This window comes from Colius striatus, chromosome 3 (assembly GCF_028858725.1).
Source record: "Colius striatus isolate bColStr4 chromosome 3, bColStr4.1.hap1, whole genome shotgun sequence".
NCBI lineage: Eukaryota > Metazoa > Chordata > Aves > Coliiformes > Coliidae > Colius > Colius striatus.
The window spans coordinates 67502150-67510357 of record NC_084761.1 but is presented as its reverse complement, the minus strand read 5'-3'; positions in this window follow the sequence as shown (position 1 = coordinate 67510357).

The window sequence follows — 8208 nt, the reverse complement described above, 5'->3', positions numbered from 1 at the left end:
GCAAGGACTTTTGTTCATGCAGTATGAGTAGTTATATGGACAAATACATGGATATGCCTTTGCAAAGTTAGCACCACTAGTTATGTAAAATTCTATAGCTTTTCGGCTATAACTGTAAGGTTGTATCTTTCAGACAAGTCTGAGTCAACAGCAGAGCAACTTTTAATCAGTTTGTCATTTGGGCTTCTGCAGTATTTTGTTTCAGTCTGTGCAAGAGTTTCACAAATTAATGGGGATTAAAAAAAAAATAAATCCCTGAGTATGAATTTCCATGTAACTCTATGAAAATATGTTCATACTCTTTTGACACTAAGAGAAAGTCTTAAAGCAGCATTACATGGGAAAATAAAATAAATAAATAGTTTTTCTTTTGCAGTCCATTCCCTCTAACGTGGTCAGCTGTTTCATGGCAAGAAGATAATTTCTGATCAACTTCTTTATGGAAAGAATGTGCTGCGAAAGTCCTTGGGCTATGCAAGTCAAAAGAACTGCTGAATGAGGCATATTAGATGAATCCAAGTGTGATATAGGTGTGAGAAGCAGAAGTCTCTAAAGCCAGAACCTAAGCTATAATGTAATGTCATTGATAAAAACACAGTTGAGTTTGTAACTAGAAAGAAACTGGGAGCCAAAGTGGACACACGCAAAATGTACCACATCTCTTTTCTGGAGAGAAACAAGAGTTTCTTGTGTGAGAGAAGCTGGGTGTGCTGCAGGTAGCTGCCTCTAGATCTGCCTCTGTATGCTCTGTCTTGTCCAAAGTGCCTCAGATCTGGTGTTCTCCGCTGGTACCGCACCAGACCCAGTACCCTTCCAGAACACCTTTCTGATGGTGCTGTGCCATATACCCCGAGGTATACAAGTAGATCTTTTGGATGAAGGTAAATGCCGCTTGGCTGGGTGGCAACTTGGCCCTGTAGTTTTGAGAATGTGTGACTGAAAACACATGCAAAACTATGTCTGACTGTCCATGAGAGCTCTGAACCATGCACTATGTAGTAGGGACATACTGATCTTCCTCACAGTGCTCTAGATCTAGGTGGGATACATGCAAGCTATCTTATTTCACCAGCCCTCCTCTTGACTGAGAGCCAGGGACGATTCTAGGTTTGAATGGCTTTAGCAGTGTAGCTGCTGTATGCTCCTGTTCCCAGGATTAAGTAGTCAATTCCCAGGATTAAGAAAGTCAAATGAACAGCACAGCTCCTATCTATCTTTGTAATGATCCACAAGTTTACTGATGTTACTAGAGATTAATTGTTATCACAGCCAGGTGATAGCTCTGGAACCAGAAAGTGCACTTGTCAGTGACTTTATAGATCCCATGGATTTTCAGTAGAGTTTCTACTGTGAATTTAAAGAATGAGGATGAAATTTTGAACCAATTTATACAGCCTCTGAAGGATTTGAATGTTTAGTGTCTTTAACAAATCTGTACCGTAATAATGTCAAGAATAAAAATGAAGAGGCAGAAAGCAAAGAGGGATCTGGTTAATGCTAAATCTGATTAACTATAATCTTGTTTCTGTCCTTTTCCATAAAAAGAAGATCCACTTCTGAAGAAGCAATCCCAGAGGAGCTGGTGCCTCAGAGTTAGAAATGGTACCAAAGAAAGTTTTGGAGATGCTGTGGTTATGTGGATGAATAAATAACTGCACATTTTCCAGGGAGATGTACTGGAAACGGAATTTTGCAAACTCTAGAAACCTTATGGTACATTCACTGGATTGTTTTATACTGTATGTTAGGTAAAGTAATTAAATATGGTGATTGTGATGTATGCTACGGCACTTGCAGGCAAACAAATTAGAGAAATAATTTGCATGGTTACATTCCTATTCTGTTTGGAGAGTAAATCCATGTAAGCTGTAGTGATGGTGCTCTACTGTGAAATAATGAATGGTGAGTTTTTTCTGCTTAATTGTACAGCAAATAAATTGAAAGAGTGATTGCAGTGGGTAGTGAAAAAAGGATCCAGGAAAAAAAAAATGCTGATAGCTCTAAAATATGTATTGTGGAAAAGTGAGAACAATCCTTGTGATGTTGTGGTTGTGGGAAAGGAAGGGTTAGCCCATTCTGTCATTGCTGTCTACTTCTTCCTGTTTCCTAATTCAAAGTCCTTATTTTGAGTCAAATTCTGACCTCCCAGTGATACAATTTGGAATTCTGCTGTTGACTTCAATCTGACCAGGTCTGTGCATTTAATACCAAGAATTGTTTGTCTTGCTCTGTAAATACAACACCATGTCCTGGAAGGGTCTGTGTTAATTCTGCACAGTGTAAAAAGTTTTGAAATGTTTGTACATACAAATGCAAACACTGCACATATATAAAATGTCCACAAAATATTTTATAGATCTTTAACAAATGCTATAGGAAGAATGATGATTAAAGACAGTTTTTATGTTTTCAGGGATGCAAATTTGAAATTAAATTACTTTCTTAAGCTTGTTCTACCTTCTCTGAAATACATAATTTCAATTCCCCTGTTTACATTTGGTCCCTGTTACAACCGCATCTAAATGGCCTGCATAGTCTTCAGTTCTACAGCCACATTTAGAAAGTAGTTGACAGTAGCTGTCAAGGTTTGCTTTTTTGTTTGTTTGGGGGGGGGTTGATTTTGGTTTGTTCGGTTTAGTTTTGGACCCTTTTTTTACTTTGACCTGCTGAGCTGCTTTTAATTAATAATTAATAAAGCCACGTGGGAATTATTTACATATGTTGATGCCCCAGACAGTGGTTTCAGCTCCAGTAGTGACATAAATTCATTGATCAGACCAGTACAGTGCATCATCATTAACCTGTCAGAAGTCTGACAGAAAGTGGTTGAATCACCAAAACCAGGCTGGCTTCACACTCACATTTCTGTGGGGTTATCCTGCCCTGCTACTGTGGGGAAGGTGTGTCTGAGGAAGGCTGACTTTTAGAAGTCAAGTAGAAATGGAGTCTCTGTATTCAACAAATTATGAAGAATCGACTTCTTCTTTTTAAATGTGGAAGGGATATTTTCCATGATTAAGCAATAAATCACTTGATTTATGCATTAACAGCAATTCCTAGTGCACTTACATGGTTGGAAGTTATTCAGCACTGGTCTTGAAGATGTTCATTAGAAACCACGAGTAATTCTCAAGTCATTCACAGACTTGCTAGAGGGTGAGAAAGAAATACCTAGATGTTGTCATGGTTGAGAGTGATGCTCCTTAAAAGTAGTTTCCGTGTATTTGCACACAAGAAACCTAACCTGTTTGGCAGCTTGCACCTCTAGCATAACTTGTTTCTCTCTTCTGACCCAGCATCAACTCTAACAAATATGGGGTCATCAGCATGAGGGGAAGAATGTGTATTGTTATTGTCACAGCTTCAATGAAGAAGACTTTTTCTCTTCACACCTTTTTGCACTTGAAGAAAAGAATAGCCTTGGAAAATGTAAGAAATAACAGACATCTGGACTTGATGGGTCTTGAAATACAGCCCACTGCTGTGAAGCACACTCTTCGTGGAGGCATTTCTCCTTGGACCTGGGAGAACTGAGGAAAGGTAGTCTTTGTCTCTTATGTGTGGCCACAAGAAGCAGGACTTTTCGTGAGGGAAGCAAGAGGAACCTTGCTGTGAATAACGTTAACTGGAAATGCTACTACATGTTTGGAGTGGCATTGTCTGCCATTGGAAGTAATAAAAATACAGCTGTGTATTGTCCATTGGGGTTTAGCTTATTCTGGAAGCTAATTTTTAAGAAACTGAGGGTTATTTATTGGTTGTGTCATAGGAATATTTGGACTGTTCTAATTCCAGTCTTCAGCATTTTTGCATTTCAAGCCATATAAAGGAGAAAAAGATAGAAAGTGTATCTACCACAGTTCAACAGAATAGGTTCTAACCAGACTCTGTAGAAACATTGTGTTCTGTGTTCTTTCTAGCCATAGAACTTTTCAAATGATGTATATTCTTCTAAAATGTACTCAGCAAAAGCAGTTGGCATGCTATATATTTGGGTCTCAACACTTTGCAAAGTATACTTCAATATGTTTCAAAGCCAGTTTATTTTTCACAAGGGCAGTAGGAAGACTTCCCTTTCGCAGTGGGAGACCAAGTTTGACATCCACATTTTTGCTTTCCCTTCAGGATGTGGAAAAGGAGTCCCTGGGGGTTATGTGGTGAATACCCTCACTACAACGTGCAGTTTATGTGTAAACACATGGATGTTTTTAAAGGTAGAAAAGAGGATTCCCGTTGCATTTTATGTCATAACGCAGTAGATAGAATTTATCTGCACAGCAGCAAGACTTTCTCTCTCTCCCTCCTCTGCCTTAGCTGGGCAAACAGCTGGCCGGCTCACAGCCCTCCAATCACCCTGGCTGCTAAGCCTCCACCCCTCAGCAGCTTTCACACCACCTACAGCTAGCTTTCAAAGCAAATATTTTATTAAAATCACTTTCAGTCATTACTTTTCCATTGAAGACGGCAGAAGTTCAGGACTGGGTAAGAGGAAGAGAAGTTTTGCCAGCAGAAGTTGCTCTGAATCAGGTTTGTAATGAAGTTTTCTGCTGAAACAGGTAACCTGAAAGCAATGTAGCTTATCATAGGAAACTTTGCCTTTAACATACATGTTTTTTGACTAGCAAGAGCTGTGGTATGCAGTATTAAATTAGTTTACATTACAGCATTATTGTGCCTCAGTGCAAATTACAGTGTTAGTATGTAGTTAGATGCAATTTATGTTTTCCTTCCCAGTCTGACTGGAAGATGTCTCTGCTTTCCTTTTCAGTTTTATATATATTAGACTTACGTTCCAAGTGCTGCTTTCCAATTTTAGGACTTTAAGTATTGTTTAAATATGCTATTTCCAATATTGCAAGGCATTAGGAGTTCTGGGAAAGTCTTGGGCACAACATCAATTTTTAGGACACTTACTGTAAAATCGTGTCTTATCTGTGCATGTGTGTACCACGCACATAAATCATAGACTATACTCAGTTTTGCTTTATCTCTGAATTCTTTTGTATATTATTGCTTGAGATCTAATCAATGCAATATTGCAATTTTGAATAAGGCTAAATGTACTTAGGAGAAAGCAAAAAGTTTCTCAGAAATTCTACAAATGGAAAATATAAAAATAAATTTTTATGATTTTTGCCAGAAAATGAGACTGAAGAAAGACTTCAGATTTATCAGTATATATTTGTGGTTTCCCATTTTTGGTACATTACCAACTTATTGGAGCATTTTCTCCCTAATTGGTATACTGCTTTAAAATCTTAAACTACTGCACCTCAAATTTCTATGTATCATAGTATATAATATCAGCTCACCAAAATAGTTTAAAATATCTTTAGGTTACTTTTTCTTCAAGATTCTTTAGTACATCTCAATAGGAATATTAAAACTTTTAGATGTTTTAGGATGCTTTATAACAGTTGCTTTCCATATGAGCTTTTAATCTTTTTTTATTAGAGCTTTTAACAGAAAATGTTGTAGGGAAAGTTGAATAGCAACAGCAGAAAAACTGAGTTTTCTGATCTGTAGCTTGGGTTTGATGTGTGCTAACTTCAAACTCTTATTACAAGTAATTAAATTTAAATGTTATTTTAATATCAGAATGTTGTGATACATGATGTAGGTTACTTTCTTTCTCCAGTACGCACCTATTGTTTCCATTTTGTTTTGGAGTAGGAGGTTGTTAGGTTATTTTTACATGGAAAATGCTTTGCAGGAATCATAGATTTTCATGACTGTGAAGCAATCATTTTTGAAGATGAATACAAACTTTGCAGATTAAGACTGTCCTTTTCATTGTGTTTGTAGTTGCAAGTGTTTTGACACCAAAGTTTTTGTGCTCAAAGAGGTATAATGATAGATAATCATTAAATGTTCTTGATCATCCATCTGAATGGAAGAGCTGGTATGAATTATAAGGCTGAACTCATCTTGTGTTACCATTCAGATTTGTGGTGGTCAAGCAGTATATTATCTGATTTAAAACTGTCCAGGAAAGACTGAAATTAAGAAGGGTCTATCAGCAGCTAATGTAGAGAAAAAAGTCCCTAAGACAATAAAGGAAAGAAGGAATTGGAGGGTTACTTTGCTTATTCAAGTACTCTGGCAAATACTGTGACTGATTGTTAAACTTGAGGAAGCTGTTGGAGTGGTTTTTCCCCTGTTAGATAGATTCTCTTTTTTCCTTTTCTGTCTGAATTGAAACCATCTTTTTTTTCCTTTTCTGTCTAAATTAATACCTCCTGTTCTGCCTGTCTCTTTGGTGCATGAAGTTGAAGTGGGTAAAGCTGTAAACTGCAATGCGGACAGCATTGCAATTCTTTCTAGGAATATGTTCATGGAAGAAGGAGGCTTGAATACGGGCCAAACATTGGTCCTCAAGCCTATGGCAGGTGAACTGCAGCCTCGCTTTTCCAGAGAACTGTTGGAGATGTACTCCATGTCCTAGTCTGTGGCTAAAGAACAACTAGGCCAAAAGAGACCTTAGAAGTGCAACGACCCAGCATATGCAGAGCCAGAGAACTAGCAAAAGGAACGTGCCAAGGTCGGTGACGAATTGAGTTCATAGGTGTTTACTTGTGACAAATGGCCCTGTAAAGTGAACTTTGCTGAAGTGGAGCCTAGCACAGGTTTGAATGTGTGGGAGAAGTAACAGGTGGCATCTGCTCCTCACCTTAATTAGAAATAACTGGGCACTGTTGGTGAGTGCAAGGCCACTTTCCTTCTTGGTTTCTTCTCACAAATTTTGTATGCTTAAACTCTATATTTTGGGATTCAAACTCAGGATTCAAACTGCGCGAAGAATTCAGCACACTCTGACTGATTGCACTTTCAGGCTACATGCCTAACGCTGTTGTTTGAAGGCAGGCAAGTATCCAAGTCTATTCTAAGAAATGTAGGATAGGTGCCTCAGAGGTGCCTCAGAAGCACTGTGAGCACGAAGAGTTCCCTTTCTTCTCAATTGAATTACCAAATTCTCAATACATTACGAAAACCTTCATTTCCCAAGCTAAGTGTGCTTTGCCAGGAAAGCTCAGAGAACAGCCACTGGTCATCAGCTGTACAGGGTGTTCAACAGGGGCCTGAGCCAGTGCCTGTTAGCCATGCCATGGCAGCAAAGGTGAAAAGCAAGCAGAGGCCACGGTGGTCTGCTCAGGAGGCAGTCTTGGATTGCAGTGGAGAAAGGAGGAAGTAAAAAAGGAGCAATTGGGAAAATACTGAGACCCGCTGGTCAAAAAGCAGGAGAGGTCATCTTTTTTTCTGTGTTTGCTTACCTTAGTGCATGTTCCTGTCTGTCCTAAAGGTCAACAGAAAATGAAACTGTGAGATTTACCCAGTCATGCTGGTGCAGGAATAAGACCCTTTTTAGGAGTGTGTGGCTGCAGTCAGTGTAAGCTTATCCAGGACAAGGCTGCCACCAAAAGGCACAGCCAAATGTTACCTTCTTTGCCTCTCTAGATTAGTATTTGAGTGTGAGACATGCTCAGCCACAGTCTTAAGATAACCTGTACTTGTGAGTCAGTACAGGTCAGCACTGAGTCAGAGCCCTGGTTGTTTTCTTGCAGTGGATAATGTGTTAAAAGGATCTGTCTCACAAGGGACACCTCAGAAAAATGTCACACTTCTCAGTGATTTCTGAATACACTATGCAACTACCTACCTATGTTGTTTGGTCCTGTGTGGAGGCTAAATATCTTGATAAGCTCATCAGTTCTTCCTGCTACACCTTCTTATCAAGAATGAAGTAATCAATGCCAGAGTCATGGGATGTGTTGGCCAAATTTGAAAGGGACCCATGTCAGAGACACAACATTGCACTTGGTACACAGCAACAGAAGTTGTGAAGCAGTGTTCAAACATTGTTTATTATGCATATGTGCATAGTAAGTATAAAAAACAGTGTAAGACATTGTGGACTGCAGTGGTCATTGTAAAAGGATGTGTGTTCATCAAGCCCATGTTAGGATGGATATACCTAAAAAGATGCATTTCTAATGTGTTGTGAGATTTATTTTTTTCTTTACAGACACAAAGTTTGTGTCTTGAACCTTGTCTTTGGTTGTGCTCCAGTTTTTAAAGGCTAAAGAAGAAAGAATGTGTTTGTGTCAGAACACATGTTTCATTTTACCAGCTTGTGGCTAGAAAGAACCAGCTTCCTCTGCTCCCCCCAAGAAACAGAGAAAGCAGAAGCAGAAAACCATCTCCTGTTTT